This window comes from Palaemon carinicauda, chromosome 25 (genome assembly GCF_036898095.1).
Source record: "Palaemon carinicauda isolate YSFRI2023 chromosome 25, ASM3689809v2, whole genome shotgun sequence".
NCBI classification, from domain to species: Eukaryota; Metazoa; Arthropoda; class Malacostraca; order Decapoda; family Palaemonidae; genus Palaemon; species Palaemon carinicauda.
The window spans coordinates 56208002-56220501 of NC_090749.1; the positions used below are offsets into that span (position 1 = coordinate 56208002).

The window sequence follows — 12500 nt, forward strand, 5'->3', positions numbered from 1 at the left end:
AAAAGGATGGTAAGGTTGCAGTGACCAAATGAACTAACGAGTTTGAGCGGGACTCGAACCCCAGTTTGACGTTCACCAGTCAAGGACGTTATCACATAGGCCACCACAACCCCCTCCTCATTAACATAAGAAACTATAATTCTTATTTTGATATCTATTTAGAAATTTTATCACTTCAAATTATCAGACATATAAAAAGAATTATTTCAAGAGTTATCTAATTAAAGAAAATTAACCAAGAGTGAAAAACAAAAACAAATGAACAACGCAATGAAGCAGAATAATTAATAATGAATGAAAAGGTAGATTATGAGATTTTACAATTAAGAAAATGCAGCTGTTAATATAATCCCAGGTAGACATTATTCTTTATTTACAATAACTGTATTTGATTATGCAGTTTAGATATTACCTGGAGAATGTGGTGATTAGTTAGCTCATAGCTCATATGTAATCACATACAAATATAAGCACACACACACACACACACATATATATATATATATATATATATATATATATATATATATATATATATATATATATATATACACACACACATATATATATATATATATATATATATGTATATATATATATATATATATATATATATATATATATATATATATATATATATATGTATACATAATTATATATTTCCTACCCTATTCCAAAACACAATCCCTCCTCCACCTTCTCGTTAATTCTAAATGAATATCTTCAAAATCTGCATTCTTATTGCAACACAGATTTATTCCCAGTCTTCACGCTAAACGCCAACCATAAAACCAGCACTGTCATAAAAGCTGTGTTTAAGATTGGCTAATAAAGAACAGCAGATAATTCTTGTTACAAATACCTTTTATCATTCCAGAAATATCAAACAAAGGCACCCTTATATCAAAGATAGAATGTATTTAATTTCGTTGAGCTTTTCAACCAATGTGGTTAAAACGATATTGATATTAAAGTTATTACCTCCGCCAACGAAGATGGAAGGAAGTTATGTTTTCGCCCCTATTTGTGTCTGTTTGTGTGTGTGTGTTTGTTTACCATTATTATCATTATTATTATCATAAAGGGTTGTGGTGGCCGTTGTGGTAGCGTCCCTGACTGTTGAACTCCAGACTAGGGTTCGAGTCCTGCTCAAACTCGTTAGTTTCTTTTTCCCTTTGCCGACACATACACAACGAATAGTCTGACCAATTCTTCTCTGTCCTCATAAACCTGACAACACTGAGATCACCAAATAATTCTTCTTCTCCTAAGGGGTTACTGCACTGCAATTGTCCAGTGGCTACTCTCCTCTTCGTAAGAATAGAAGAGCCTCTTTAGGTATGGTAAGCAACTCTTCTAGGAGAAGGACGATCCCAAATCAAACCATTGTTCTCTAGTCTTGAGTAATGCCATAGCTTCTGTACCATGGTCTTCGACTGCCTTGATTTAGAGTTCTCTTGCTTGAGAGTACACTCTGGTACACTATTCTATCTTGTTTCTCTTCCTCTCGTTGTGTTGAATTTTCTATAGTTTAAGTAGGAGATATCTATTTCAATGATGTTACTCTTCTTGAAGTATATAATTTTCCTTGTTTTCTTTCCTCACTGATCTATTTTTCCTGTTGGGGCCCCTGGCCTTATAGCATCCTGCTTTTCCAACTAGGGTTGTAGCTTAGAAAGTAATAATAGTTATAATAATAAAGGGAATGGCATTAAATTTACTGGGAGCAAATACAAGTTTTTGGTTGAGACCAAATATAACTAATATAGCTCCTGCAGATAACATGGTTTGTTATGTGGCGTTTTACGGATTTATGTAGTAAATACGAATAATACAAAGATAAATATGCATTAAAGAAATGAATAAACTATATGAGAAGTAATGAAATAGTAAAATATAGTATATATATGTGTATATACATATATATTTATATATATATGTGTGTGTGTGCATACATAATTAAATATACATATATGTGTATATATATGTATATATAACTATATGTTCATATATCTACACACAATAATATATATATATATATATATATATATATATATATATATATATATACATATATATATATATATATATATATATGTATATATATATATATATATATATATATATATATATATATATACATTATATATATACATATATATATATATATACACATATACATATACACACATATATATATATATATATATATATATATATATATATATATATATATATATATATAAAACAACAGCAACAACAAAATTATGCAGCTGTTTCTAGTCCACTGTAGTACAAAGGTGTCAGACATGTCTATATTCATGTCCGGGGTTTGGCTAGTTTTTATCACTCTCTTTTTTGATCGCTCACATCAAACCAACCTAGTATGGGTGGTCCTGACTAGTACAGCTTTGCTGATAATGGTGTTACACAACCCTTTCACCACGTTAAAGTATCCCCACTCAGAAATTGACACACAGACTCACACAGACATGTATAGGTATATTTATATATATATATATATATATATATATATATATATATATATATATATATATATATATATATATATATATATATAAATATATATATACATATATATATATATATATATATATATATATATATATATATATATATATTTAAATATATATATATATATATATATATATATATATATATATATATATATATATATATATATATATATATATATATATATTTCTTCCCCTCATTCAAACACTCAAATTTAAGCCTCTGCACCATAAAGAATATCCATTTCCATTCAGCAACTATTCTTCAAAGTCCTTAAATACATATTCGCCCTGAGTTAAAAGTCGTCCCCAATTTCAGAACAAGACACCAAGAATTAATCAATATTTAACAATCTTTTAATAGCCACTATATATGGAAATGAGCTCTCATCCTTCTCAGAGTTAAGGACAGCGTTCATGTTTAATCAAGGTGATACAAATGGCATATTTTTTTCAAGGTCTCCGAGTTGGGAATTATTATTATTATTATTATTATCATTATTATTATTATTATTATTATTTAAAGTCCTTCATACATTTTCACTTTTATCATTATTATTATTATTATTATTATTATTATTATTATTATTATTATTATTATTATTATTATCATTATTATTGTTATTATTATTCATTATTATTATTATCATTATTATTATTATTATTATCATTATTATTATTATTATTATTAATCAAAATCCTTTATATATTTTCATTTCTATTATTATTATTATTATTATTATTATTATTATTATTATTATTATTATTATTATTATTATTATTATTATTATTTTAAAATCTTTTATATCTTTCCATCGAAAATAACGACAATATTCAAGTTATCTTAGTAATTCCTTCGTCTTTACAACAAATCTTATATGTCAAGTTATTGTATATTTTAAAGTTCACGATTTTCTGATAGTAACATTAAGATTAATCTCCCTTTATTCACACATCATTTTATAACCAAGAAACTTCGATGCTGAGAAGAAAAAATACTTTGTCAATAAACGTCACTGAAATAGGGTACTGACCTGATTAATGCAGGTAAGTGGCTTAATGAATATTTCTTTCATGTTCAAAACTTCAAAATTCTCTATTTTTATACTCAAAAAAGTAAAAATATTTGCTTATTAACGAATATTTTTTTTTTCTGATCCATAATTTACCCATGATATTTCTGATTCATTTTTTATTACATTTTTATTCATGAACACAATACTAATTAAAAATCCATTATTAATAGTTGTTTGATATTTTTGTTAAGGAATATGAATTCTTCTTAAGTGCTGAGAAAATAAGATTTATCATTTATTGATACTAGATGATTATTATTATTATATAAGATTCCAGGAATTAACACAAATTTTCCAGTTATATTTAAAAAATACTGCAATAATCATATCAATTATCTAGGTGTTGATAGAATAAGTTTCAATACTGTGAATGAAATTTTTTCGGATATTGGTAAGATGTGATCTTCCTAATCAGACAGTATTTTTATATTGAATAGTCTAACATAAGTCTCTCATCATAGTTTATATATGAGAGGTCTATTTTAACGTTGTTTTTTATCTTAGAATAATTTATATTGATTGTTAATTACTTCTTATTTAGTTTATTTATTTCGTTGTTTCCTTTCCTCACTAAGCTATTTTTCCCTGTTGGAAACCTTAGGCTTATATCATCCTAGTTTTCCAACTAGTGTTATAGCTTGGCTAATAATAATAATAATAATAATAATAATAATAATAATAATAATAATAATAATTATTATTATTATTATTATAATGATAATAATTATGATAATAATAATACTAACAACAACAACAACAACAACAACAACAACAACAATAATAATAATAATAATAATAATAATAATAATAATAATAATAATAATGAAAGTCAATATGAAAAACATACAAAAGGAGAAATGTATAATCGTATTGAAACTAATACCAAAATAATCACGACATGAGAGACTCAATACCTCTATTGATACCGATGATAGAAATCAGAAGGCAAACAACATTCTATCCTAGAAATCATAAAGTAAGAAATATATCATCTTAATTAAAAGTGATATAAGAAATCAAAATACGAGAAACATTATTTCTAATGATACCAATATCTGAAATCACAAATCAAGAAATATATTGTCGCTACTCAAACCTACATCAGAGTTTATAATACTAGATACATATTATCGCTACTGAATCTGATAGCAGATATCACAGGATGAGAATATATTTCCTTTACTGAAAACCAATGGAAAAATTCAAATATCTATTAGAATAACCCAACGAAAAACTCAATACCTCTATAGAAACTGGTAGAAAAAAATCACAAAATGAAAAATATTTGATTATCTATTGAAACATAATAGAACAACACAAGAAATATATTATTTTTTTGTAGAAATAATAAATAATTCAGAAAACGAGAAATAAATTATATATCTCTATTGAAACTGATAGTAGAAATCAAAACATGAGAATATATTTCATTTATTGAAATTGATAGCAGAATTCCCAACACGAGAATATATTTCTTCTAAAGCAACTGATAGTAAAAATCAAAACATGAGAATATATTTCATTGATTGAAATTGATATCAGAATTCCCAACATGAGAATATGTTTCTTTTATTGAAACTGATAGTAGAAATCAAAACATGAGAATATATTAATTTTATTGAAACTGATGGTAGAAATCAAAGCATGAGAATATATTTCATTTATTTAAATTTATAGCAGAATTCCCAACTTGAAAATATATTTCTTTTATTGAAACTGATAGCAGAAATCACAAAACGAGAAATATGTTATTCTGTATAGACACTGATAGCTAAGTTCACAACACCAGAAATATATTATCTTTATAGGAACGAATAAACCCTCACAAAACGATACGTTATTTAATTGTCAATAGAAACTAATTCAAAATTCACAACACTAGAAATATATCATCTCTATAGAAATTTATTAAAGCTCACAAAATGATAAATATATTATTCGCTTTAGAAACTAATAGCAAAATTCACAACGCCAGAAATATGTTATCTCTATAGAAATTGATAAAAGCTCACAAAACGATAAATATATTATTCTCTATACTATCTATAGAGACCGATAGCAGAAATAACATGAAAATATATTTCCTTTATCTAAACTAATAACGTAATTCACAGTTAAAGAAACATATTACCTTTATTAAAACGGATAGCAAAAAATCCACTGTTTTGAATTAGAGTCCTTTTACTTGAGGGCAGACTATTCAATATGCTTACTTATTTCCTTTCCTCACTGGGCTATTTTCCCTGTTGGGGCCTTTCGGCTTATACTGTAACAACATGCTTTTCCAACTAGGTCAGTAGCTTGGATAATAATAATAATAATAATAATAATAATAATAATAATAATAATAATAATAATAATAAATGTTTCAATAAAATCAGCAAAAATTACAACACAAAATACGTATTATCCTTATTTAAACCTATAATAAAATCTAAAAAATTCGAGAAACTTATAATCTCTCTCGAACCCAATAACGAAAATCAAAACATTATGTTCATATTAACCTTTATGGCACTACTAATACTATAATAATGATGATAATCACTGTAAGGCCTACATTATCTCTCCTGACACCTATAAAAATAGATTATAAGAGAGAGAGAGAGAGAGAGAGAGAGAGAGAGAGAGAGAGAGAGAGAGAGAGAGAGAGAGAGAGAGAGAGAGAGAGAGAGAGTAATCTCTCTCCTGACACCTAAAATAGATTAAAATACTGTATATATATATATATATATATATATATATATATATATATATATATATATATATATATATATACATATATATATATACTGTATAAATATGCATATATACATATATATATATATATATATATATATATATATATATATATATATATATATATATATATATATATATATATATATATACATATATATATATATATATATATATATATATATATATACATATATATTTATATATATATATATATATATATATATATATATATATATATATATATATATATATATATATATATATATATATACTGCATATATATATATATATATATATATATATATATATATATATATATATATATATACATATATATATATATATATATATATATATATATATATATATATATATATATATATCCCCCTGTTGCCGCGGGGGCATAAAAACTATTAGAATAGCGCCAACGTTATCCCTGCGTGTCGTAAGAGGCGACTAAAAGGGACGGGACGAGGGGGCTGGGAACCCCCTCTCCTGTATAAAAAATCCTGTGAGACATTATCAAAGAGATGGAGCTGGGGGGAGAGTGACTGCTCCCCGCACTCTAGTTTTGGGGTGTTTGAATGTGCGTGGATGTAGTACGATAGAGAGTAAAAGATGTGAGATCGGAAGTATGTTTTGAAGTAAAAGGATGGATGTATTGGCCTTGTGTGAGACATAGATGAAAGGAAAGGGTGAAGTGATGTTTGGTGAAATGTCTGGTAGAGTGTCTGGGATTGAAAGGGGAAGAGCGAGAGAGGGTGTGGCTTTATTGCTGAGTGAATGGATGACAGGTAAAGTAGTGGAATGGAAGGAGATATCATCTAGGTTAATGTGGGTAAGGGTTAGGTTGGGTAGGTCATGTTGGGCGTTTGTCAGTGCGTATGGGCCAGGTAGTGAGAAAAGTGAAGAAGAGCGGAATGAGTTCTGGAATGAATTAACTAGGTGTGTAGAAGGACTGGGTAAAAGGAATTATGTAGTTGTCATGGGTGACTTAAATGCTAGAGTGGGCGCTGGAGAGGTAGAAGGTGTCATTGGGAAGTATGGCGTACCAGGTGAAAATGAGAGTGGTGAGAGACTGGTAGATATGTGTGTTGAACAAGAGATGGTAATAAGTGCTAGCTTTTTTAAAAAGAAAGATAAAAATAAGTATACATAGGTAAGAGTGGCAAATGGAAGAGTAGTAGAAAGAGCATTAATGGATTATGTGTTGATAACTAAAAGAATGTTTGGAAGATTGAAAGACATGCACGTGTTTAGGGGTATGGCTAACGGTATGTCTGATAATTTTTTGGTGGAAGGAAAATTAGTTGTAGCAAAAGAGTTGGGGATGTAAAAGGGAGCTAGTGAGGGTTGAAGAGCTACTAAAACCGGGGGTAAAAAGTAAATATCAGGAAAGGTTGAAAATGGCAGATGACGAGGTGAGAGTAAGAGAAACTGGTAATTTAGAGGAGGAGTGGAAGTTAGCCAAAGAAAATTTTGTTGGGATTGCAAGTGATGTATGTGGCAAGAAGGTTGTTGGAGGCAGCATGAGGAAGGGCAGTGAATGGTGGAATGAAGGAGTGAAGGTAAAAGTAGAAGAGAAAAAGAGGGCTTTTGAAGAATGGCTACAGAGTAATAGTATAGAGAAGTATGAAAAATATAGAGAAAAATGTGGAAGTAAAATGCAAGGTACGTGAGGCAAGGAGGGCAGCTGACCTGAGGTAGGGTCAGGGACTGGGTCAGTCATATGAAGAGAATAAGAAGAAGTTTTGGATAGAAGTGAAGAGAGTAAGGAAGGCTGGCGAAAGAATTGAAGAGACAGTGAAAGATGGAAATGGAAGGTTGTTAAAAGGAGAGGAGACAAGGAAAAGGTGGGCGGAATATTTTGAAAGTTTGCTGAATGTTGAGGATAATAGGGAGGCAGATATAATTGCTTTTCCAGGTGTTTAGGTGCCAGTGATGGGAGATGAGAATGAGAGAGAGATTACAATAGAGGAAGTGAGGAGAGCACTAGATGAAACGAGAGTAGGAAAAGCATCTGGTATGGATGGTGTGAAAGCTGAGATGTTGAAGGAAGGGGGTGTGATTGTACTTGAATGGTTGGTAAAATTGTTTAATATTTGTTTTGTGTTGTCAATGGTACCAGTAGATTGGGTTTGTGCGTGTATTGTACCACTATATAAGGGTAAGGGAGATGTGCATGAGTGTTGTAATTCAAGAGGTATTAGTTTGTTGAGTGTAGTTGGAAAAGTGTATGGTAGAGTAATGATTAATAGGATTAAGGATAAAACAGAGAATGCAATCTTGGAAGTACAGGGTGGTTTTAGAAGAGGTAGGGGTTGTATGAATCAGATTTTTACAGTTAGGCAGATATGCGAGAAATATTTAGCAAAAGGTAAGGAGGTGTAAGTTGCGTTTATGGATCTGGAGAAAGCATATGATAGAGTTGATAAGGAAGCAATGTGGAATGTGATGAGGTTATATGGAGTTGGTGGAAGGTTGTTGCAAGCAGTGAAAAGTTTCTACAAAGGTAGTAAAGCATGTGTTAGAATAGGAAATGAAGTGAGCGATTGGTTTCCGGTGAGAGTGGGGCTGAGACAGGGATGTGTGATGTCGCCGTGGTTGTTTAACTTGTGTGTTGATGGAGTGGTGAGAGAGGTGAATACTCGAGTGCTTGGACGAGGATTAAAACTGGTAGGCGAGAATGATCATGAATGGGTGGTAAATCAGTTGTTGTTTGCGGATGATACTGTACTGGTAGCAGACACAGAAGAGAAGCTTGACCGACTAGTGACAGAATCTGGAAGGGTGTGTGAGAGAAGGAAGTTGAGAGTTAATGTGGGTAAGAGTAAGGTTATGAGATGTACGAGAAGGGAAGATGGTGCAAGGTTGAATGTCATGTTGAATGGAGAGTTACTTGAGGAGGTGGATCAGTTTAAGTACTTGGGGTCTGTTGTTGCAGCAAATGGTGGAGTGGAAGCAGATGTACGTCAGAGAGTGAATGAAGGATGCAAAGTGTTGGGGGCAGTTAAGGGAGTAGTAAGAAATAGAGGGTTGGGCATGAATGTAAAGAGAGTTCTATATGAGAAAGTGATTGTACCAACTGTGATGTATGGATCGGAGTTGTGGGGAATGAAATTGATGGAGAGACAGAAATTGAATGTGTTTGAGATGAAGTGTCTAAGGAGTATGGCTGGTGTATCTCGAGTAGATAGGGTTAGGAACGAAGTGGTGAGGGTGAGAACGGGTGTAAGAAATGAGTTAGCGGCTAGAGTGGATATGAATGTGTTGAGGTGGTTTGGCCATGTTGAGAGATTGGAAAATGGCTGTCTGCTAAAGAAGGTGATGAATGCAAGAGTTGATGGGAGAAGTACAAGAGGAAGGCCAAGGTTTGGGTGGATGGATGGTTTGAAGAAAGCTCTGGGTGATAGGAGGATAGATGTGAGAGAGGCAAGAGAGCGTGCTAGAAATAGGAATGAATGGCGAGCGATTGTGACGCAGTTCCGGTAGGCCCTGCTGCTTCCTCCGGTGCCTTAGATGACCGCGGAGGTAGCAGCAGTAGGGGATTCAGCATTATGAAGCTTCATCTGTGGTGGATAATGTGGGAGGTTGGGCTGTGGCACCCTAGCAGTACCAGCTGAACTCGGCTGAGTCCCTGGTTAGGCTGGAGGAACGTAGAGAGTAGAGGTCCCCTTTTTGTTTTGTTTCTTTGTTGATGTCGGCTACCCCCCAAAATTGGGGGAAGTGCCTTTGGTATATGTATGTATATATATATATATATATATATATATATATATATATATATATATATATATATATATATATATATATATGTGTGTGTGTGTGTGTGTGTGTGTGTGTGTGATTGTAATTATGAGAGAGAGAGAGAGAGAGAGAGAGAGAGAGAGAGAGAGAGAGAGAGAGAGAGAGAGAGAGAGAGAGAGAGAGAGAGAGAAAACTTTCGACAGCCAACTCTTTCTCTCTCTCTCTCTCTCTCTCTCTCTCTCTCTCTCTCTCTCTCTCTCTCTCAAGAGAGCCATAACAAAACACATCACCATTGGCTCAAAGTCTCTGCTATGACCCCATTAACATGGGTGATGTCAGCCAGGTTGGTTTCTAATGCAAGTTTAGTGACCGATAAAAAAGGGGAGATAAAACAAGCAGACACTACAAGCAAGATGTTACAGTAAAAAATGAACGCATAATTTTGTGCTGGAATTACGATTTTCAAGATTGGATATTATCAAAGAATTATTTATTTACTATCAATGGACAAACTGGTTTAAAGGTTACTCATGAATGGATATTATCAAAGAATTATTTATTTACTATCAATGGACAAGCTGGTTTAAAGGTTACTCATGAGTGGATATTAGCAATGAATTATTTATTTATTATCAATGGACAAAGGTTACACATGAATGGCAGAGGTAGGGTACAGTAACAATGCCCTAGAGACTGACCAAATATTATTACGAGCTAAGATACAACATTAGTTGGAAAAGCAGGATGCTATAAGCCCAAGGCCTCCAAAGAGGGAAAAAATATCCCAGTGGGAAAAGAAAATATGGAAATAAACTATACGATTAGTAATGAAAAAAAGCACGACTATTATAATCAACTGCATACCTAGGACCTGAGAGGGCCAGACAATGGCTGCTGATGACTCAGCAGGTGGAATAATATGAGGCTCCACCAAAGGCCACATCCTTAGTTCACAAATATAGTGAGGTTGCAGATAAGAAGAAACTAATGAGAGGGTCTTGAACCCCACTCCAGCAGATTACCAGTCAGGGACGTTTCTAAAACGATTTAATTGTAATTATCGATATATGTGACAGCAAAAGATTAATATCAAGACATGGGAAATTATGATAAAAAACTGAAAATAATAATTATCATCATAAAATTTTTTCCTTCACAAGGTGTGGTTCCCCCAGAAAGGTCAAGGTATTGATCACTTGCCCGAGTTCATCATAATAAATGATTGAAAAGATTCCCTTTAGAAAACTCTTCCATAATATCAGCTGTTTTCATCAACTTGAAAAGAAATCTCACCAGTGCAGTGTTGGAACCACCTACGGACATTACATCGTTAGACTCTATTTTACGATCAATTTATATTCTTCATAATATCTTTCAAAACATTTATAATTTATTTGCTTCTTTTCTATCGTTTTATATACATGCAGTTGATAATAATAATAATAATAATAATAATAATAATAATAATAATAATAATAATAATAATAATAATAATAATAATAATAATAATAAATAAATAAATAAATCCATAAATAACACAATGTCTTGTCTAAAAACTTCGGTATTAAGAATCCACAGTTATATGCCCTGTATTTTCACAAAGTACTATTTCAGTTAATAATAATAATAATAATAATAATAATAATAATAATAATTATTATTATTATTATTATTATTATTATTATTATTATTATTATTATTATTATTATTATTATTATTATTATTAGTGGTAGTAGTAGTAGTAGTAGTAGTAGTAGTAGTAGTAGTAGTAGTAGTAAAACTGATCTGTCATATATAAACTATACATTATGGAGAGATTCACGTCAGCTGTTCAAGAAAAAAGAAATAGGTGCCAATTTGAACTTCACATTAATATACGACGGAGGGCTGAATAAAGAAAAAAAATATAGGTAACAATTATCACCTTGAAGACTAATTATCCGAATGCAAAATATCACAACAAATTGAATTAATAATCAACTTATAATTATACTGTCTGAGTTTTGACACTCCTTGACGCCGCATAATTTTTCAAATTACTATTACTTCAATATTCCTGTAAATGAATTTGATTAACTCGTCAATTAATCAAAGGTGATGTGGAGAAAAATATATAAAGTTTTATGAATGCAGCGTTATATTAAAAATTCCCCGTCTTTTCCATTACTTACTCAATTATTTTCAAGCTTACTTTTATAATAACGACAGTAAGGATTATACAATTTATTATTATATGCATATCATAACTATTTTTATATGTAACGTTTTCACTGATATTGAGATATTCTATATTAATTATTCATTACTTCTCATGTAGTTTCATTATATCCTTTCCTCACTGGGCTATTTTTCCACGTTGGAGCTATTGAGATTATAGCATCCTGGTTCTCTAACTAGTATT

At 30.7% G+C, this 12500-nt stretch overlaps 1 protein-coding gene across 1 annotated transcript in view; it reads right to left on the reverse strand.

Moving 5' to 3' along the window:
• The window catches only part of LOC137619040 (uncharacterized), a 468558-nt gene that overhangs the window by 403538 nt on the left and 52520 nt on the right, over positions 1–12500 (reverse strand). The gene's annotated exons all lie outside the window — the stretch shown is intronic.